Here is a 23122-nt window from a genome sequence, read left to right as displayed (position 1 = left end):
CAACACTGTCAGTTGCCACCTGGAAGTGTTGTCTACACAGAAAAAACACTAGGTGATGTGTCAGTGGGGTTCAGCACCGCCAGCTGTTCCCCTGCTGTGTAGTCGGCAACGTGTCCAGCACAAGCCACGCTGGCACAACAGAACAATAGCTGCCACCAGTGCAGGCTTCGGCCTACACTCTGCTCCTTTCCTCCTCCTGCTGACCCTGGGCTCAAACACCGCCAGTTTCTGCCCGGACATGCTAGCTGCACAGAGAAAAACACCCACCATTGTGTCAGTGGGGTTCAGCACCGCCAGCTGTTCCCCCGCTGTGTAGCCGGCATCGTGTCCAGCACAAGCCACGCTGGCACAACTGACCAAAAGCTGCCACCAGTGCAGGCTTCAGCCTACACTCTGCTCCTCTCCTCCTCCTGCTGACCCTGGGCTCAAACACCTCCAGTTTCTGCCCGGAAGTGCTAGCTGCACAGAGAAAAACACCAGCCAATGTGTCAGTGGGGTTCAGCACCGCCAGCTGTTCCCCTGCTGTGTAGCCGGCAACGTGACCTGCAAACGCCACGCAGGCACATGAACTGAAATTAAAGGGAACCTGGCCCCACCCCCCCAGGTGTTTCTATGTATAACAGCCACCTTGTACAGCAGTACTGCTGCATTTGTACAAGGTGGCTGACTTTTTCTCCTTGCCCACGTGGAACTCAACACGTACAAAATGTGTCTCATTGAGACCATTCCACTGTCCCTGAGGTGTGACTTTCCTTTCTAATGATACGCAGCACCCCCCTTGGTAGCGTTTCCCGTCTTTTGTCATCATGGTTAGCTGGCTGCGCCTGTGCATCCGCCCTGCTATAAACAACGCCCCTCGTTGTCATATTTATTTTGTCAGCGAGGGTGTGGTTTATGGGCACGAGCAGTGCATATCTTCGCCTGTCTTAACTCATCTCCTTTCGCCTTCTTCAGACTGTGCGGCCTCCTGGCCGTGGTAGGCGATAAGGGATCAGCTGAGGCCGCCCAGTCTGAAACAGGTGTAAGGACATGTGTGAGCGGCAAACCTATTTACTGCACAAGGCCACGAATCCCAGCCACGCAGTGTGATTTTTTGAAAACACACTGTGGGTCTGGGATTCATGTCCATCGCTAACCGCAACGGCCGACATGAAATGAGGTCAGAAGACAGGAAGCGCTCACAGCGCATGGCCAAGGGATCACAATAGCGCAGACTCCTGTACAGCAAATAACAACGCTCAGGAATCTGCGCCCAGTACCTAGGTGCAAATTTTGACACCTGTGCTGCGTCTCCTTAAAAAGACAAGTCACGCCTCCCCAACTGTTTGACAGTATAATGGGCTAAATAGTGTACGTGTTTTATTCAGCGTGTGCAAGGAGCAAACTAAATAGAGCAACCTTTTACTTGTGCAGCATTAATGCTGCACAAGGTGTGGCTCTTGTACCTTGCAACACCTGAGGGGGGGTTAAAGGTAACCTTTGAAATTGGTTCAACTAGGCTTCGGCCTACACTCTGCTCCTCTCCTCCTCCTGCTGACCCTGGGCTCTAACACTGCCAGTTTTTGCCCGGACATGCGATCTGCACAGAGAAAAACACCAGTCAATGTGTCAGTGGGGTTCAGCAACGCCAGCTGTTCCCCTGCTGTGTAGCTTGCATCGTGTCCAGCACAAGCCACGCTGGCACAACCGACCAAAAGCTGCCAACAGTGCAGGCTTCGGCCTACACATTGCTCCTCTCCTCCTCCTGCTGACCCTGGGCTCTAACACCGCCAGTTTTTGCCCGGACATGCGAGCTGCACAGAGAAAAACACCAGTCAATGTGTCAGTGGGGTTCAGCAACGCCAGCTGTTCCCCTGCTGTGTAGCTTGCATCGTGTCCAGCACAAGCCACGCTGGCACAACCGACCAAAAGCTGCCACCAGTGCAGGCTTCGGCCTACACATTGCTCCTCTCCTCCTCCTGCTGACCGTGGGCTCTAACACCGCCAGTTTTTGTCCGGACATGCGAGCTGCACAGAGAAAAACACCAGTCAATGTGTCAGTGGGGTTCAGCAACGCCAGCTGTTCCCCTGCTGTGTAGCTTGCAACGTGACCTGCAAACGCCACGCAGGCACATGAACTAAAATTGAAGGGAGCCTGCCCCCCACCCCCAGGTGTTTCTATGTATAACAGCCACCTTGTACAGCAGTACTGCTGCATTTGTACAAGGTGGCTGACTTTTTCTCCTTGCCCACGTGGAACTCAACACGTACAAAATGTGTCTCATTGAGACCATTCCACTGTCCCTGAGGTGTGACTTTCCTTTCTAATGATACGCAGCACCACCCTTGTTAACGCTGCCCGTCTTTTGACATCATTGGTTAGCTGGCTGCGCCTGTGCGTCTGCCCTGCTCGAAACAACGCCCCTCAGTGTCTTATTTTTTTGGACAGCGAGGGTGTGATTGATGGGCATGTGCAGTGCATATGTTTGCCTGTGTTCACTCATCTCCTTCCGCCTTCTTCAGACTGGGTGTCCTCATGGCCGCTGCAGGCGATAAGGGATCAGATGAGGTCGCCCAGTCTGAAGCTGGTGTAAGGACATGTGTGAGTGTCAAACATATTTACTGCACAAGGCCACGAATCCCAGCCACGCAGTGTGATTTTTTGAAAACACACTGTGGGTCTGGGATTCATGTCCATCGCTAACCGAAACGGCCGACATGAAATGAGGTCAGAAGACAGGAAGCGCTCACAGCGCATGGCCAAGGGATCACAATAGCGCAGACTCCTGTACAGCAAATAACAACGCTCAGGAATCTGCGCCCAGTACCTAGGTGCAAATTTTGACACCTGTGCTGCGTCTCCTTAAAAAGACAAGTCACGCCTCCACAACTGTTTGACAGTATAATGGGCTAAATAGTGTACGTGTTTTATTCAGCGTGTGCAAGGAGCAAACTAAATAGAGCAACCTTTTACTTGTGCAGCATTAATGCTGCACAAGGTGTGGCTCTTGTACCTTGCAACACCTGAGGGGGGGTTAAAGGTAACCTTTGAAATTGGTTCAACTAGGCTTCGGCCTACACTCTGCTCCTCTCCTCCTCCTGCTGACCCTGAGCTCTAACACCGCCAGTTTTTGCCCGGACATGCGATCTGCACAGAGAAAAACACCAGTCAATGTGTCAGTGGGGTTCAGCAACGCCAGCTGTTCCCCTGCTGTGTAGCCGACATCGTGTCCAGCACAAGCCACGCTGGCACAACCGACCAAAAGCTGCCACCAGTGCAGGCTTCGGCCTACACTCTGCTCCTCTCCTGCTGACCCTGGGCTCAAACACCGCTAGTTTTTGCCCGGAACTGCTAGCTGCACAGAGAAAAACACCAGCCAATGTGTTAGTGGGGTTCAGCACCGCCAGCTGTTCCCCTGCTGTGTAGCCGACATCGTGTCCAGCACAAGCCACGCTGGCACAACAGAACAAAAGCTGCCACCAGTGCAGGCTTCGGCCTACACTCTGCTCCTTTCCTCCTCCTGCTGACCCTGGGCTCAAACACCGCCAGTTTCTGCCCGGACATGCTAGCTGCACAGAGAAAAACACCCACCATTGTGTCAGTGGGGTTCAGCACCGCCAGCTGTTCCCCCGCTGTGTAGCCGGCATCGTGTCCAGCACAAGCCACGCTGGCACAACTGACCAAAAGCTGCCACCAGTGCAGGCTTCAGCCTACACTCTGCTCCTCTCCTCCTCCTGCTGACCCTGGGCTCAAACACCTCCAGTTTCTGCCCGGAAGTGCTAGCTGCACAGAGAAAAACACCAGCCAATGTGTCAGTGGGGTTCAGCACCGCCAGCTGTTCCCCTGCTGTGTAGCCGGCAACGTGACCTGCAAACGCCACGCAGGCACATGAACTGAAATTAAAGGGAACCTGGCCCCACCCCCCCAGGTGTTTCTATGTATAACAGCCACCTTGTACAGCAGTACTGCTGCATTTGTACAAGGTGGCTGACTTTTTCTCCTTGCCCACGTGGAACTCAACACGTACAAAATGTGTCTCATTAGAGACCATTCCACTGTCCCTGAGGTGTGACTTTCCTTTCTAATGACACGCAGCACCCCCATTGTTAGCGCTGCCCGTCTTCTGACATCATTGGTTGGCTGGCTGTGCCTGTGCGTCCGCCCTGCCCGACACAACGCCCCTCGTTGTCTCATATATTTTGACTGCGAGGGTGTGATTGATGGGCACGAGCAGTGCATATCTTCGCCTGTCTTAACTCATCTCCTTCCGCCTTCTTCAGACTGTGCAGCCTCATGGCCGCGGCATGCGAGAAGGGATCAGCAGAGGCCGCCCAGTCTGAAGCAGGTGTAAGGACGTGTGTGAGCGGCCAAATTATTTACTGCTCAAGGCCACGAATCCCAGCACCGCAGTGTGACTTTATGAAAAGGCACTGTGGGTCTGGGATTTATGGCCATCGTTAACCGCACCGGCCAACATGAAATGAGGTCATAAGACGGGCAGCTCTAACAGGGCATTGCCAAGGGATAACACAAGAGCGCAGACTCCTGTACAGCAAATAACAACGCTCAGGAAGCTGCGCCAAGCACCAAGGCGTTATTTGGGACACCTGTGCTGCGTCTCCTTAAAAAGCCAAGTCACGCATCCACTACAGTTTGACTGTAGAATGGGCTAAATTGTGTACGTCTTTCATTCAGCGTGTGCAAGTAGACAAATTAATAGAGCAACCTTTCACTTGTGCAGCATTAATACTGCACAAGGTGTGTCTCTTGTAGTTTGTAACACCTGAGGGGGGGTTAAAGGTTTCCTTTGAAATTGGTTCAACTAGGCTTCGGCCTACACTCTGCTCCTCTCCTCCTCCTCCTGCTTCACCACGGGCTCTAACATCGCAAGTTTTTGCCCGCAAGTGCTAGCTGCACAGAGAAAAACACCCGCCATTGTGTTAGTGGGGTTCAGCAACGCCAGCTGTTCCCACACTGTGTAGCCGGCAAAGTGTCCTGCAAACGCAACGCAGACACAAAGCTACCTCCAGTGCAGGCTTCGGCCTACACTCTGCTCCCCCTGCTTACCCTTTGCTCCAGCACCGCTAGTTGGGGCTCTAGGAAGACAATCTTTAATAGGCAACGCATCTGGGTTCCAGCACCGCCAGCTGGTTCTCGGCAGTGTTCTTGTCACAGGTACTCCCTCGTGCCAAGCCTGGTTTCAGCACCGTCAGCTGTTTCCGGGTTGTGTCAAGCTCACTGAGACGCCTATGCTTGCCCCGTCGTGTTGCGGTCGGGTTAGCCAACTCCAGGGTGCCTCCAGTTTAGGAGCTTCCTATGTGGGCTGCGTGAACTGGTAGTCAAGGCTGGTTCTGTAGTGCCAGTAGGCCCAGCTCCCCCTGTAGGACTGTTGGGGTTCGGTAACGGCGGCTGCCTCGCGGCCTAGCTGTTCTCTCCTCTCCTGTGGGACTTGGGGTCCACCACCTGGTTCCAGCACCGTCAGCTGGTGCCGGGCCGAGCCTTTGGCTTAGGTGCCTCCTCCTGGGTATCCGAGTTCCGCCAACGTCAGGCGGTCCTTGGTAGTGCTTTTAAGCGCGGGCACCTACAGCTTAGTAACCGGGTTCCAGCACCGCCAGCTGGTCCTCGGTCGTGCCATTGGCTCTTGCACACTGGGGCAACGCATCTGGGTTCCAGCACCGCCAGCTGGTTCTCGGCAGTGTTCTTGTCACAGGTACTCCCTCGTGCCAAGCCAGGTTTCAGCACCGTCAGCTGTTTCCGGGTTGTGTCAAGCTCACTGAGACGCCTATGCTTGCCCCGTCGTGTTGCGGTCGGGTTAGCCAACTCCAGGGTGCCTCCAGTTTTGGAGCTTCCTATGTGGGCTGCGTGAACTGGTAGTCAAGGCTGGTTCTGTAGTGCCAGTAGGCCCAGCTCCCCCTGTAGGACTGTTGGGGTTCGGTAACTGCGGCTGCCTCGCGGCCTAGCTGTTCTCTCCTCTCCTGTGGACCTTCGGGTCCACCACCTGGTTCCAGCACCGTCAGCTGGTTCCAGGCCGAGCCTTTGGCTTAGGTGCCTCCTCCTGGGTATCCGAGTTCCGCCAACGTCAGGCGGTCCTTGGTAGTGCTTTTAAGCGCGGGCACATACAGCTTAGTAACTGGGTTCCAGCACCGCCAGCTGGTCCTCGGTCGTGCCATTGGCTCTTGCACACTGGGGCAACGCATCTGGGTTCCAGCAACGCCAGCTGGTTCTCGGCAGTGTTTTTGACACAGGTACTCCCTCGTGCCAAGCCTGGTTTCAGCACCGTCAGCTGTTTCCGGGTTGTGTCAAGCTCACTGAGACGCCTATGCTTGCCCCGTCGTGGTGCTGTCGGGTTAGCCAACTCCAGGGTGCCTCCAGTTTAGGAGCTTCCTATGTGGGCTGCGTGAACTGGTAGTCAAGGCTGGTTCTGTAGTGCCAGTAGGCCCAGCTCCCCCTGTAGGACTGTTGGGGTTCGGTAACTGCGGCTGCCTCGCGGCCTAGCTGTTCTCTCCTCTCCTGTGGACCTTCGGGTCCACCACCTGGTTCCAGCACCGTCAGCTGGTTCCAGGCCGAGCCTTTGGCTTAGGTGCCTCCTCCTGGGTATCCGAGTTCCGCCAACGTCAGGCGGTCCTTGGTAGTGCTTTTAAGCGCGGGCACCTACAGCTTAGTAACCGGGTTCCAGCACCGCCAGCTGGTCCTCGGTCGTGCCATTGGCTCTTGCACACTGGGGCAACGCATCTGGGTTCCAGCAACGCCAGCTGGTTCTCGGCAGTGTTTTTGACACAGGTACTCCCTCGTGCCAAGCCTGGTTTCAGCACCGTCAGCTGTTTCCGGGTTGTGTCAAGCTCACTGAGACGCCTATGCTTGCCCCGTCGTGGTGCTGTCGGGTTAGCCAACTCCAGGGTGCCTCCAGTTTAGGAGCTTCCTATGTGGGCTGCGTGAACTGGTAGTCAAGGCTGGTTCTGTAGTGTCAGTAGGCCCAGCTCCCCCTGTAGGACTGTTGGGGTTCGGTAACTGCGGCTGCCTCGCGGCCTAGCTGTTCTCTCCTCTCCTGTGGGCCTTGGGGTCCACCACCTGGTTCCAGCACCGTCAGCTGGTTCCAGGCCGAGCCTTTGGCTTAGGTGCCTCCTCCTGGGTATCCGAGTTCCGCCAACGTCAGGCGGTCCTTGGTAGTGCTTTTAAGCGCGGGCACCTACAGCTTAGTAACCGGGTTCCAGCACCGCCAGCTGGTCCTCGGTCGTGCCATTGGCTCTTGCACACTGGGGCAACGCATCTGGGTTCCAGCACCGCCAGCTGGTTCTCGGCAGTGTTCTTGTCACAGGTACTCCCTCGTGCCAAGCCAGGTTTCAGCACCGTCAGCTGTTTCCGGGTTGTGTCAAGCTCACTGAGACGCCTATGCTTGCCCCGTCGTGTTGCGGTCGGGTTAGCCAACTCCAGGGTGCCTCCAGTTTTGGAGCTTCCTATGTGGGCTGCGTGAACTGGTAGTCAAGGCTGGTTCTGTAGTGCCAGTAGGCCCAGCTCCCCCTGTAGGACTGTTGGGGTTCGGTAACTGCGGCTGCCTCGCGGCCTAGCTGTTCTCTCCTCTCCTGTGGACCTTCGGGTCCACCACCTGGTTCCAGCACCGTCAGCTGGTTCCAGGCCGAGCCTTTGGCTTAGGTGCCTCCTCTTGGGTATCCGAGTTCCGCCAACGTCAGGCGGTCCTTGGTAGTGCTTTTAAGCGCGGGCACCTACAGCTTAGTAACCGGGTTCCAGCACCGCCAGCTGGTCCTCGGTCGTGCCATTGGCTCTTGCACACTGGGGCAACGCATCTGGGTTCCAGCAACGCCAGCTGGTTCTCGGCAGTGTTTTTGACACAGGTACTCCCTCGTGCCAAGCCTGGTTTCAGCACCGTCAGCTGTTTCCGGGTTGTGTCAAGCTCACTGAGACGCCTATGCTTGCCCCGTCGTGGTGCTGTCGGGTTAGCCAACTCCAGGGTGCCTCCAGTTTAGGAGCTTCCTATATGGGCTGCGTGAACTGGTAGTCAAGGCTGGTTCTGTAGTGCCAGTAGGCCCAGCTCCCCCTGTAGGACTGTTGGGGTTCGGTAACTGCGGCTGCCTCGCGGCCTAGCTGTTCTCTCCTCTCCTGTGGACCTTCGGGTCCACCACCTGGTTCCAGCACCGTCAGCTGGTTCCAGGCCGAGCCTTTGGCTTAGGTGCCTCCTCCTGGGTATCCGAGTTCCGCCAACGTCAGGCGGTCCTTGGTAGTGCGTTTAAGCGCGGGCACCTACAGCTTAGTAACCGGGTTCCAGCACCGCCAGCTGGTCCTCGGTCGTGCCATTGGCTCTTGCACACTGGGGCAACGCATCTGGGTTCCAGCACTGCCAGCTGGTTCTCGGCAGTGTTCTTGTCACAGGTACTCCCTCGTGCCAAGCCAGGTTTCAGCACCGTCAGCTGTTTCCGGGTTGTGTCAAGCTCACTGAGACGCCTATGCTTGCCCCGTCGTGTTGCGGTCGGGTTAGCCAACTCCAGGGTGCCTCCAGTTTTGGAGCTTCCTATGTGGGCTGCGTGAACTGGTAGTCAAGGCTGGTTCTGTAGTGCCAGTAGGCCCAGCTCCCCCTGTAGGACTGTTGGGGTTCGGTAACTGCGGCTGCCTCGCGGCCTAGCTGTTCTCTCCTCTCCTGTGGACCTTCGGGTCCACCACCTGGTTCCAGCACCGTCAGCTGGTTCCAGGCCGAGCCTTTGGCTTAGGTGCCTCCTCCTGGGTATCCGAGTTCCGCCAACGTCAGGCGGTCCTTGGTAGTGCTTTTAAGCGCGGGCACCTACAGCTTAGTAACCGGGTTCCAGCACCGCCAGCTGGTCCTCGGTCGTGCCATTGGCTCTTGCACACTGGGGCAACGCATCTGGGTTCCAGCAACGCCAGCTGGTTCTCGGCAGTGTTTTTGACACAGGTACTCCCTCGTGCCAAGCCTGGTTTCAGCACCGTCAGCTGTTTCCGGGTTGTGTCAAGCTCACTGAGACGCCTATGCTTGCCCCGTCGTGGTGCTGTCGGGTTAGCCAACTCCAGGGTGCCTCCAGTTTAGGAGCTTCCTATGTGGGCTGCGTGAACTGGTAGTCAAGGCTGGTTCTGTAGTGCCAGTAGGCCCAGCTCCCCCTGTAGGACTGTTGGGGTTCGGTAACTGCGGCTGCCTCGCGGCCTAGCTGTTCTCTCCTCTCCTGTGGGCCTTGGGGTCCACCACCTGGTTCCAGCACCGTCAGCTGGTTCCAGGCCGAGCCTTTGGCTTAGGTGCCTCCTCCTGGGTATCCGAGTTCCGCCAACGCCAGGCAGTCCTTGGTAGTGCTTTTAAGCGCGGGCACCTACAGCTTAGTAACCAGGTTCCAGCACCGCCAGCTGGTCCTCGGTGCCATTGGCTCTTGCACACTGGGGCAACGCATCTGGGTTCCAGCACCGCCAGCTGGTTCTCGGCAGTGTTCTTGTCACAGGTACTCCCTCGTGCCAAGCCTGGTTTCAGCACCGTCAGCTGTTTCCGGGTTGTGTCAAGCTCACTGAGACGCCTATGCTTGCCCCGTCATGGTGCTGTCGGGTTAGCCAACTCCAGGGTGCCTCCAGTTTAGGAGCTTCCTATGTGGGCTGCGTGAACTGGTAGTCAAGGCTGGTTCTGTAGTGCCAGTAGGCCCAGCTCCCCCTGTAGGACTGTTGGGGTTCGGTAACTGCGGCTGCCTCGCGGCCTAGCTGTTCTCTCCTCTCCTGTGGACCTTCGGGTCCACCACCTGGTTCCAGCACCGTCAGCTGGTTCCAGGCCGAGCCTTTGGCTTAGGTGCCTCCTCCTGGGTATCCGAGTTCCGCCAACGCCAGGCGGTCCTTGGTAGTGCTTTTAAGCGTGGGCACCTACAGCTTAGTAACCGGGTTCCAGCACCGCCAGCTGGTCCTCGGTCGTGCCATTGGCTCTTGCACACTGGGGCAACGCATCTGGGTTCCAGCAACGCCAGCTGGTGCTCGGCAGTGTTTTTGACACAGGTACTTCCTCGTGCCAAGCCTGGTTTCAGCACCGTCAGCTGTTTCGGGTTGTGTCAAGCTCACTGAGACGCCTATGCTTGCCCCGTCGTGGTGCTGTTGGGTTAGCCAACTCCAGGGTGCCTCCAGTTTAGGAGCTTCCTATGTGGGCTGCGTGAACTGGTAGTCAAGGCTGGTTCTGTAGTGCCAGTAGGCCCAGCTCCCCCTGTAGGACTGTTGGGGTTCGGTAACGGCGGCTGCCTCGCGGCCTAGCTGTTCTCTCCTCTCCTGTGGGCCTTCAGGTCCACCACCTGGTTCCAGCACCATCAGCTGGTTCTCGGCAGTGTCTTTTGCTCTTGTACCTTCTGCTCCCCATCCTGGTTCCAGTAACGTCAGCTGGTTCCGGGCAGAGCCTTTGGCTTAGGTGCCTCCTTCTGAGTATCCAAGTTCCACCAACGTCAGGTGGTCCTTGGTAGTGCTTTCGGGCACGGGTACCTCCTGCTTAGTAACCGGGTTCCAGTAACGTCAACTGGTCCTCGGTAGTTCCATTGGCTCTTGGACCTTCGGCTACCCATCCGGGTTCCAGTACCGTCAGCTGGTTCTCGGCAGTGTCTTTTGCTCTTGTACCTTCTGCTCCCCATCCTGGTTCCAGTACCGTCAGCTGGTTCCGGGCAGAGCCTTTGGCTTAGGTGCCTCCTTCTGGGTATCCGAGTTCCGCCAACGTCAGGCGGTCCTTGGTAGTGCTTTTTAGCACGGGTACCTCCTGCTTAGTAACCGGGTTCCAGTAACGTCAGCTGGTCCTCGGTAGTTCCATAGGCTCTTGAACCTTCGGGTAGCCATCCGAGTTCCAGTTCCATCAGCTGGTTCTTGGCATTTTCTCAGCCTTCTTGTACCTTCTGCTACATTTCCAAGTTGAAGACCCTAAAGTCGACGACCCGGAAGACCACCCCGATGACGACGACGACGACCCGGAAGACCACCCCGATGACGACGACGACGGAGACGACGACGGCGGAGACGACGACGGCTGAGACGACGATGGCGGAGATGACGACACTGGAGACGACGACCCTGGAGACGACGACATGGAAGACCAAGAAGCAGAAGAACAAGAGGCTGCATAACAAAGAGCAGAAGAACATTAAGCATAAGACTTAATATCAGAGCAAAAGATATTATCTAAATTATATTCAGAAGAAGACTAAGCAGTGTATGGGGGTGAGTCCGTTCCTCCTCGTGGTGCCCCTGGATAAAGCCTGATGCTGCAGGCCAAACTGAACGCGGACAAATGTAACTTTTGTGACTGGCAGAACGGAAGGTGTAATCTTCCAACTTTTATAGATAACAACTACGGGAATGCCTGTCACAAATGAGAATATGATGAAGAAGTAGAATAGGAAGAATAATAACAGTGGAATAAAAAGAATATGTAGAATAGGAAGAATAATAATAGTTGAATAAAATGAATATGAAGAATGTAATAAAAAAAAAAAAAAAGGTAAAGCATGAAGAAGAAGATGAATAAGGTGAAGAAGAAGTTGATGTCAAAGATGCTGATGATGATGAAGATGAAAGTGTGGGAAAAGAAAAAAAAAAGAAAAAAAAGAAGGGGAAGGGCGTGGAATAGTGAAACATCAATATCTGACTAAATAAAAAAAAAATGTACATAGTCAATATCTTTGTCACTCCGAATGTCTTAAAAAAAAACAAAAACATGCTATTCTATTTGATTGGGATAAACCTCTATGACTTTAATGTCTCCGCCACCTCCCCAAATACATCCGGCATTATTCTTAGTTGTTTTCCTTCATGTAGAATGAACCTACAAGGCAAGAAAGGGTTTATTTTAATTCCGATATTTTGGTCCCATTGACTTGCATTGGGATCGGGTATCGGTATCGGCGATATCCGATATTTTTTGAATATCGGCCGATCCTATCCGATACTTTCCGATATCGGAAGGTATCGCTCAACACTAGTGATGATGGGTTCCAAAATCTTCAAAGGACCCCCTTCACTGCTGATGGTCATAAGTAACGACTACCCCCTGGAATACCAAATCTCTGTACCTTGCGACTGGCTGACCTCCTTGTCTCTTCCAACCAGCCTAGGCCATGCAGTCCACTCACAAGTTCCTGGATCCTGGCTCTCCTGTTCACAGTCTGCAAGAACCCCAGTGGTAAAGGATGTGGCCCTTGACCAGGACTTGGTGGTTCTGGGTAATCGGCCAGCTCCAGATCAAAGGATCATGTTACCACAGCTGTTGCACAAACTTCCTATGACTCCAATATCTCTCTGGTCACTCCTTCAGGAGTCTCGCTTGGTTCTGCCATCTTTGTCACTCAGTAAGCATGTTACACTATATGGATGACTAATTGAATGCAGCAAAAAAAAACTAATACATTTTTGGAGTGTTATATACCAAAGAAATGTACCTCAGACCACAGAATAATGTAAGGGAAAGAATTTTAATCCAGAAACAATTTAAATGCTATTTTTTTGGGGGTTGAGTGTTAAATATCACAAAAATGAACCATAGACAATGGTATACTGTATAGGTGAAAAATTTAACCAAGTACAATTTTTGTATGCTTTCATGGAGTGACAGATATCACATTTACAGTTATGTCCATATATATTTGGAGAGGGACAACATTTTTCTAATTTTGGTTATAGACGTTACCACAATGAATTTTAATCAAAACAATTCAGATGCAGTCGAAGTTCAGATTTTCAGCTTACATTTGAGGGTATTCACATTAAAACTGGATGATGGGTTTAGGAGTTTCAGCTCCTTAACATGTGCCACCCTGTTTTTAAAGGGACCAAAAGTAATTGGACTGATTAAATAATTTTAAATAAAATGTTCATTTCTAGTACTTGGTTAAAAACCCTTTGTTGGCAATGACGGCCTGAAGTCTTGAACTCATGGGCATCACCAAACGCTGTGTTTCCTCCTTTTTGATGCTTTGCCAGGCCTTCACTGTGGTGGTTTTCAGTTGCTGTTTGTTTATGGGCCTTTGTGGGTCTGAAGTTTAGTCTTCAACAAGTGAAATGCATGCTCAACTGGGTTGAGATCAGGTGACTGACTTGGTCATTCAAGAATATTCCACTTCTTTGCTTTAATAACCTCCTGGGTTGCTTTGGCTTTATTGTCCATCTGTAGTATGAAACGACAACCAATCAGTTTGGCTGCATTTGGCTGGATCTGAGCACACAGTATGTCTCTGAATACCCCAGAATTCATTCGGCTGCTTCTGTCCTGTGTCATATCATCAATAAATACTAGTGACCCAGTGTGACTGGCAGCCATGCATGCCCAAGCCATCACACTGCCTTCGCCGAGTTTTACAGATGATGTGGTATGCTTTGGATCATGAGCTGTACCACGCCTTCACCATACTTTTCTCTTTCCATCATTCTGGTAAAGGTTGATCTTGGTTTAATCTGTCCAAAGAATGTTCTTCCAGAACTGTGCTGGCTTTTTAAGATGTTTTTTGGCAAAGTCGAGTCTAGCCTTTTTTATTCTTGATGCTTATGAGTGGTTTGCACTGTGCAGTGAACCCTCTGTATTTACTTTCATGCAGTCTTCTCTTTATGGTAGATTTGGATATTGGTACGCCTACCTCCTGGAGAGAGTTGTTCACTTGGTTGGCTGTTGTGAATGGGTTTCTCTTCACCAAGGAGATTATTCTGCGATCATCCATCACTGTTGTCTTCGGTGGGTGTCCAGGTCTTTTTGCATTGATGAGTTCACCAGTGCTTTCTTTTTTTCTCAGGATGAACCAAACTGTAGATTTTGCCACTCCTAATATTGTAGCAATTTCTCAGAGGTTTTTTTTTCTGCTTTCGCAGATTAATGATGGCTTGTTTCATCTGCATGGAGAGCTCATTTGACCGCATGTTTACTTCACAGCAAAACCTTCCAAATACAAGCACCACACCTCAAATCAACTCCAGGCCTTTTATCTGCTTAATTGAGAATGACATAACAAAGGGATTGCCCACACCTGTCCATGAAATAGCCTTGGTGTCAATTGTCCAATTACTTTTGGTCCCTTTAAAAACAGGGTGGCACATGTTAAGGAGCTGAAACACATATATAATACTGGATAATTCCCTCTACCACCCGCTGAGTCTCGGGGCACTTGACTACATCGCAGAAATCAAATCACCAGATATTTACCGGGGCCGTTAGGTTTACCCAGAGAATAGTGGCACCGGAATTCTTATTTACAATAGGGGCCGGAAAGGTAGGGGCGAAGATGGCCTCCAGCCTCAGGACCGAAAACAACAGCAACATTTTCCTTCAATCACCACTGTGATTAAGCGCTGGTTCAGTCTCTTTTGCAGTGTGAAGTGTAGATCCAGGTGCTCTTTCCTTCAAGTTTTACTGACATAGCTTTTCACGACCATAAGACCACCAGACTTCAAGTTGTGACAAATATCGGTTTCTGCTGAATCTGGAAGGGAAAAAGAAACTAAAACATGGGTGTTAGCAACATTTTTACTAAGCTGAATAACATATTGAACAGCACGGTCAGTTTCTTCTGACAACGACTGAGACTGAAAATTTACAACTGAGAACTTAGCACCATACAATATCTCATATGAGGACAGGCCATGTTTTGCAATAGGGGTAGTACGAATGTGTAAGAGCCCTGGCCATGGAGCCGTAGTCTCCTGCATCATTTTGGTCAATTGTCCCTTCAGTGTGCCATTCAGCCTCTTAACTTTCCCACTAGATTGTGGATGGTACACTACAGTGGATCCAAGCATTGTCAGAACCTCCTGATACACATGAGAAGAAAAGTCCGGGCCTTGGTCACTTTCATCAACTTCTGGAACACCATATCTGCATATAACTTCCATCACCAGTTTCTTTGCTGTGGTCTTTGCAGTCACGTTGGTAACGGGGAATGCTTCTGCCCAACTGGAGAACATGTCGACAACCACCAGACAATATTCATACCTTCCAGACTTCGGCAACGTGATGAGGTTCACCTGGAGCCTTTGGAAAGGATAGTCGGGCTTAGCAGGATACTTCAGTGGTACACGTTGAAGTTGACCGGGATTGCAGGTCTGACAAATACCTCGATGTGTGGGCCCATGCGCCCACGTGACAATAGCAGGGTACATCCGCTTAGGGAGACACACAAGTTGGTCCTTTTTCCAGCGACCATTGTCCATACGTGCTCCATCAGCTTTCCACTGCTTCACTTCTTCCTTTGGAGACATTCTCTGCATTGTCATTAAGCGGTCTTGCCGGGTCCGGCAGAAAACCTCAGTCTGTCATAGATCATCAGGTTCCTGTAGAGTCAGTGTTTCTTGTAACTGTTTACGCAGAGAGCGTGTGGTCACCATAGCTGGTATGGTCTGTTCAACGGGTAGGAGAGCAGCAGCTTTTGCTTGCATATCCGCAAAGGTGTTACCAACAGTCTGTGGCCTGTTCCTAGTACCGTGCTCCTTAACTTTGATAATGGCCACCTGAGTAGGTAATTTGATTGAGTCCATGAGGGCTTTAACAGCTTCAACATTCTTCACTGAGTCCCGGCGGTAGTAACAAACCCTTGATTGGCCCATAGGGCTCCAAAATCATGAGAAATACCAAATGCATACTGTGAGTCCGTGTATATATCAGCCCGCCTGTCTTTGGCCAGAACACATGCAGTAGACAGATCCCGAAATTCTGCTTCTTGTGCTGACAGGGAGGGAGGGAGTGCAGCTGCGTGCACTACAGTATCTTCCGTAGTAACAGCGTATCCAGTGTGAAATCTGCCAAAATCATCAGCATATCTTGAACAGTCTTTCAGGGCTTTGTAGAGAGGTAGCATTATGCGGTATGCGTCCGGTATTCACTGACAACAATAAGTACATAGTCCAAGAAAACGCTGGAGCTCAGTCACATCCTTTGTAGCTGACGGCTATTTTCCTTTCTTCTGTGAGGTGTCTGGCACCCTGAAGGAGACAGTGACCCAAAAATATCACTTGACCAAGGCAGAACCGAAGTCTCGAGGCCGAAACCCGACAGTTCAGATCTGCCAGATACTTGCGAAAACTAACAGTGGCAACAATGGCTTCCTGCTCTGTCTGTGCACACAACAAAAAACAAAAAAATTACCCACATACTGAAGTAACGTGACATAGGCATATTCTAACTGACAGGGTTAAACACACTATCCCCCCCCCCCCCTTTTTTTTTTTTTTTTTACAAACTGATCGGGAAAGGGCGTGTAAGATACACATCTCATTATGTTCATCTGCATAGGGGTTATATAACATAAATACCATCTGACCATCATCTTGGCTCACCAACTCTCTAGGTCTGCTCAGGTGCACTTATACGTCCATCATATTATCTTTGTCTGTAAAATGGGAAAGGTTTGTTCTCAGGGTCAGCCAATTACTTTAGCGTAGCTAGCTAGTCAGAGGGCTTCCAGGGATAATACTCCTGTATCTGTCTTACACTACCTGATGTGGTTGGTTCTCTGGTGGTGGGGGTGACTAGATGACCGGTTGGGGGTGACATGACATGCTGGTCTACAGCTCCTTCCCAAAAGGATTACTGTCAGCCTACTCCCAAAAGTTAATGTCTCCACTAACCACAATCCTGTGTCAGCTTCTTATATCACTACATGTGATCTTATCTGGACAGGAATCAGTGTAATTCACTTAGGTTGGGTTGCAACACAGATTATACAAGTATTTCTCCAGTCTGGGTTTGTCTGACCGCAATATTTACAAGTCCATCTGTCTTGTCTTGGTCTGAGAATTAACATGGCGAGAGAGATTTCCAGACACAGGGTTAAAATAAATATTGGAGTATGAGACTGGATTCGTGTAAGGGAGGGGGCTGGAGCTGAAGTCTTCTGAGCCACTGATAAGGAACCGAGCTGCGAGCTATGTCCTTGCAGCTGTGGCGGGAGGGGGACTAGAGAGCGAATAAAGATCGTGGTAGCTGCTGATACAGAATGGGTTAAGTTCTTCTGAAAACTTTGGCCCCCCTTTCTCTGGCCCGCAGCACAAAGAGGAAAAAATCACAAACAATTTGCGCAGGGGTTCACCCCTCCCATCAGCTACGAACACAGAAATAAGAATTTACAGCATTCCTCAACACAAAAGAAAACAATAACGCAGCGGTTTGACCCCTCCCATCGGGTGTCTCGGAAAACCACACAGAGCAACGAAATACAGCAGTTCTCAGACTTAATTAATTTCTACAAAACCTTCACACAATTCATATACCAAAACACCTTAGAAAAACCAATGATTGAGATATTTTATAACCAAACACGGGTTCTGCATCCTCTGATTCTCCCTCTCCATCAACCTCTTTCCATTCCTCGTTCTTTAAACCTCGCGCAACTCGCAGATGAGCTTGCGCTTGTTCTAACAGTCCTTCATCTTTCAACATTCTTGACTGCCTTCTTGCCCTCCCGTGACTCTACTATTGTCTTGACTTCCACAGCATCCTCACTTAACTCGTGGGGCATGGACTTCTGCTTCAAGAGACGCAACATGACTCACAGAATACTATGCCCTGCTGCAGCCCAGGATCACTGACAGCGGTAACAACACTGGTTTCCCATCGAAAAAAACACGGAGCCTCTAGTTCGACGTGCTGTCCCTAACCTCTGAACACCAGTGATAAACAGTCTACCCTGTCACGATATTCTAACCAGTCGGGAGGCGGTCTCCTAGTGAGAGCCCTCCACAGAAAAACAGATGGTCCCCTCTCGGAACGTCTTAATTACCTAGTTGGTACAATATCACAGAGGCTGCGTCTCCTGTCCCTTCTCTCAGCCGCCCCCAATCTACAACTTCCTCAATCTTTCACTCTATCACTACTACACAATAGTCACGGGTAGGGTGGTTGAATGGAGTACAATGACCGGTGGAGGAGGCGTGGTGTACACGAGGACGCGCAGAGTGCGACGTCTCTCAGTTGCTGGTTCGAAGCGTGGCCCGGGATCGCGCTCGGTCTCACCACTCGACCGGTCACTCCCCAGACCCAAGGAGACCACAGACTAACCAATAATGGCTGAAACACTAGCAAGTGTGACACATACATAGTATGTGATCTCCACTTACCGTGTTTGGAGGGTGATCAGTCCTCGAGGTCAGCCACTACGGGTGTCGTCCACGGACGTCCAGGCATGGGTCCAGGGGGTCTCGGATCGCGGGCCACGCCCCACGTTGGTTGCGCCAAATTGTCGGGGTCGTCACGACAATACCCTTCATCCACCAGTCATTCCAAATCAAATTAGGAGCATGTTGGTACCGGATAAAAATGAGTCAGACACAATGCTGGCTCAAACTCATTGCATGCTCATGTGTAATGTCAAAGCAACAACAACTGAACTTTATTTCCTGATACACAATATTATATGACCTATTGGGGGAAGGTGTGCAGAGGGCGGGGTTAGGCGGGGTTTAAGCAATGTATCTAGTATTCAGTCCTTCTGGTTGGTCTGACGTCATCTGATGAATCTTCCTTTGTCCACATCTTGTTAAGTTTCGATTTCCAGAGAAATGATACTTTAGCTTCAGAAACGAAAGTAGATTCTTGGCAAGTACAAAAACTAAGGCAAAGGTGAATACTGGCAGCCATCTTAAATACAGTTAAATTTGCATTGGCAAGTATGAAGGGAAAAACTTATTGTTTCACAGCATAAGAATACATAAAGTACAAAAGAGTATAAAGACATATATTTTCACCTTGACAATTTCACCCCTCCAGGTGCTCAAAACCACATTCAAGAGTTTTATTAACCCTTCATGTGCTTCATGAGAATTTTTGGAATGTGAAAAAAAAAAATAATAATAAACTTTTATCGCAAAATGTTTTTTTTTTCTCAAGGGTAACAGGTAAAAATTGACTGTCAAAATTTCCTTGCATTTTCTCCTCGCATGCCTATACCCCATATATGGGGCGGAAACAATTGTTTGGGAGCCATGGAATGCCCGCAAAAAAAAATAAATCTTATTTTTCCAACAAAAATGTTATTTAGCTCAAAATTTTGCATTTTCACAAGAGTAGCAGGAGGAATTGTGCCATACAAATTCTCCTAAGTATGCCAATAGCCCATATGTTCGGGAAAACTACTGTATGGGTGCACGGCAGGTCTAGTAAGTGAAGGACCGCCATTTGATTTTTTGAATGCAAATTGAGCTGGGATAATTAGTGGATAACATGTTACATTTGGAGTGCCCCTGATGTGGCTAAACAGTGGAAAATCCCCACACGTGACACCAATTTGAAAACTAGATCCCTCAGGGAACTTATCTAGAATTGTGGTGAGCACCTTCGAACCCCCAGGCACTTCACAGAAATGTATAACATACATCCATGAAAATAAAAATAAATCCCACAAAAAATATTATTTTAGGCCCAACATTTTTAATTTCACTAGAATAAGGAGATAAAAGGAACCCCAAAATTTGTTGTGCAATGTCTCCAGAGTATGCAGATGCCATATAAATTGGGAAAAACTACTGGTTTGGGGCACAGCAGGGCTCAGAAAGAAAGGAGTGACATTTTGGAATGTAGACTTTGATGGAATGGTTTTCCGGTGTCTGGTCGTGTTTGGAGAGCCCTTAAACAGTAGAAACCCTACACAAGTGACCCCATTTTGCATACTAGACCTCTCAAGGAATGTACAGCTCTGGCAAAAATTAAGAGACCACCACATCAAAACCCTGTCATGGGCAGCCCAATCTCCAGACTTGAACCCCATTGAAAACCTCTGGAATAATAATCAAGAGGATGATGGATAGTCACAAGCCATCAACCAAAGAAGAACTGTTTACATTTTTGCTCCAGAAGCAGTGTGAAAGACTGGTGGAAAGCATGCCAAGATGCATGAAAGCTGTGATGAAAAATCATGGCTGTTCTACAAAATATTGATTTCTGAACTTTTTCCTGAGTTAAAACATTTGTATTGCTGTTTCTAAATGATTACGACCTTGTTTTCTTTGCATTATTTGAGGTCTGAAAGCACTGTTTTGTTTTTTTTATTTTGACCATTTCTCCTTTTCAGAAAAAAATACAAAATTTATGCTTGGAAATTCGGAGACATGAAAAAGTTTATAGAATAAAAGAACAATTTATATTTTATTCAAAAATGTAGAGAAAAATCAGACAAACTGACAATTTTGCAGTGGTCTCTTAATTTTTGCCAGAGCTGTATATAGATGTGGGGTGAGCACCTTTAACTCCCAGGTGCTTCACAGAAGTTGTTTTATTTTGGACCCAAATTTTTTTATTTTCACAGGTGTTATAGAAGGAAATAGAACTTAAAATTTGCTGTGCAATTTCTACTGAGTTGCCGATACTCCATATGTGGTTGACAACTGCTTTTGAGCCACAGTGCAAAGCTCAGAAGGGGAGAAATGTCATATTGGAGTTCAGATTTTGCAGGACTGGTTTGATGGTGCTATATCACATTGGCAGAGCCGCTGGGATGCCAGAACAGAAGAACTTTCCATAAGAGACACCAGATTTTATACCATTGAGCAGTGAAGAAAAAAATAATTACATTTTTATCACCAAAATTTTGTTTTAGCCTCAGACTTTACATTTTCACACAGGAAAATTGGTAAAAATTGCACCAAAATGTGTCCCACAATTTATGCTGAATGTTGGTATACCCTATATATGGCTGTATAGTACGGCTTAGCCACACAGCGAGACTCAGGAGGTTGCCCTATTTGCCTCATCGAGAGCAGATTTTCCTAGAATAGTTTGCGGACTCCATATACAGAGCCCCTAAGTGCTAGAAGAACAGAATCCCCCCTCATATGATGCCAGTTTTGAAATTATGCTCAGGTATACTGAAGATTTTGACTCAATTAGTGTTTTCCAGAAATAAGCAGCAGGGGATGTTGCTGAGTGAATATTGCAAACTGCTGTTTTAGTAACCAGAATGATGTAGTGACCATTACATAGTGACCAGTAAGTTGTAGTGAACAGTACGTTGCAGTGACAAGAATTTTATGCACAGCTCATGCTTCTGGAGACATACGCCTGTAAATTAGATGGGATGTCATCACTACAGAAATGCCAAACATTTGGTAGCTAAATGTGTTTTTGGCAAACTGTGGCTCCGAAGTGAGGAGTCATCAGAATTTTCCGAAATTCTTTTGGTGGGAGAGGAATCATTCTGCTTTTCCAGATCCTTTGTGTTAGCAGTAACGTGGAAGCCACCTATCCATTGACAGATGGCAAACCTTAGTGGAGGCTTTTTTAGTGGATTGAAGGTTTTATTGGGAACATTTTACACAACATTTGAGATCACATTTATCCTGCACTCTTTGCTGAGCACTTACTTTGGAGCTTCCATTTAAAAATTTTTTGTGGTGTGATTCATATAAAACTCCAAAGAATCCATTCACTATAATGAGGCAGCAGATTTACCTCTGTTCAGTGATGTTCTTTTCTTCAGAAGCGCAAAAAACTGGTTTACTGCATTTTTATGCATGCCTAAAAAGATGGGCACCTCCATCATCTGTGTCTTTATAGGAAAGCTTCCACCGGAGGTGACGTCTCATTCACGTACAGTACAGACCAAAAGTTTGGACACACCTCATTTAAAGATGTTTCTGTATTTTCAAGACTATGAAAATTGTACATTCACACTGAAGGCATCAGAACTATGAATTACCACATGTGGAATTATATACTTAACAAAAAAGTGTGAAACAACTGAAATTATATCTTATATTCTAGGTCCTTCAAAGTAGCCACCTTTTGCTTGGATGACTGCTTTGCACACTCATGGCATTCTCTTGATGAGCTTCAAGAGGTAGTCACCGGGAATGGTCTTCCAACAATCTTGAAGGTGTTCCCAGAGATGCTAAGCGCTTGTTGACCCTTTTGCCTTCACTCTGCGGTCCAGCTCACCCCAAACCATCTCGATTGGGTTCAGGTCTGGTGACCGTGGAGGCAAGGTCATCTGGTGCAGCACCCCATCACTCTCCTTCTTGGTCAAATAGCCCTTACACAGCCTGGAGGTGTGTTTTGAGTCATTGTCCTGTTGAAAAATAAATGACGGATGGAAGAGCATGCCGCTGTAAGATGCTGTGGTAGCCATGCTGGTTCAGTATGCCTTCAATTTTGAATAAATCCTCAACAGTGTCACCAGCAATGCACCCCCATACCATCACACCTCCTCCATGCTTCAAGTTGGGAACCAGGCATTTAGAGTCCATCCGTTCACCTTTTCTGCGTCACACAAAGACACTGTGGTTGGAACCAAAGATCTCAAATTTGGACCCATCAGACCAAAGCACAGATTTCCACTGGTCTAATGTCCATTCCTTGTGTTCTTTAGCCCAAACAAGTCAAGAGACATGTTGCCTGTCTTTAGCAGTGGTTTCCTAGTAGCTATTTTACCTTGAAGGCCTGCTGCACAATGTCTCCTCTTAACAGTTGTTGTAGAGATGTGTCTGCTGCTAGAACTCTGTCTGCCATTGACCTGGTCTCTAATCTGAGCTGCTGTTAACCTGCGATTTCTGAGGCTGGTGACTCTGATAAACTTATCCTCAGAAGCAGAGGTGACTCTTGGTCTTTCTTTCCTGGGGCGGTCCTCATGTAAGCCAGTTTCTTTGTAGCGCTTGATGGCTTTTGCAACTGCACTTGGGGAAACTTTCGAAGTTTTCCCAATTTTTTGGACTGACTGACCTTCCTTTCTTAAAGTAATGATGGCCGTTTTTCTTTACTTAGCTGCTTTTTTCTTGCCATAATACATCTTCTAACAGTCTATTCAGTAGGATTATCAGCTGTGTATCCTCCAGACTTCTGCACAACACAACTGATGGTCCCAACCCCATTTATAAGGCAAGAAATCCCACTTATTAAACATGACAGGGCACACCTGTGAAGTGAAAACCATTCCCGGTGACTACCTCTTGAAGCTCATCAAGATAATGCCAAGAGTGTGCAAAGCAGTAATCAAAGCAAAAGGTGGCTACTTTTAAGAACCTAGAATATAAGACATAATTTCAGTTGTTTCACACTTTTTGTTAAGTATATAATTCCACATGTATTAATTCTTAGTTTTGATGCCTTCAGTGTGAATGTGCAATTTTCATAGTTATGAAAATACAGAAAAATCTTTAAATGAGACGGTGTGTCCAAACTTTTGATCTGTACTGTATTTCAGATGTTTACAAGGAAAC

Source organism: Ranitomeya imitator, chromosome 5 (genome assembly GCF_032444005.1).
Source record: "Ranitomeya imitator isolate aRanImi1 chromosome 5, aRanImi1.pri, whole genome shotgun sequence".
In the NCBI taxonomy this organism is placed as follows: Eukaryota; Metazoa; Chordata; class Amphibia; order Anura; family Dendrobatidae; genus Ranitomeya; species Ranitomeya imitator.
This window is presented reverse-complemented; position numbering follows the sequence as displayed.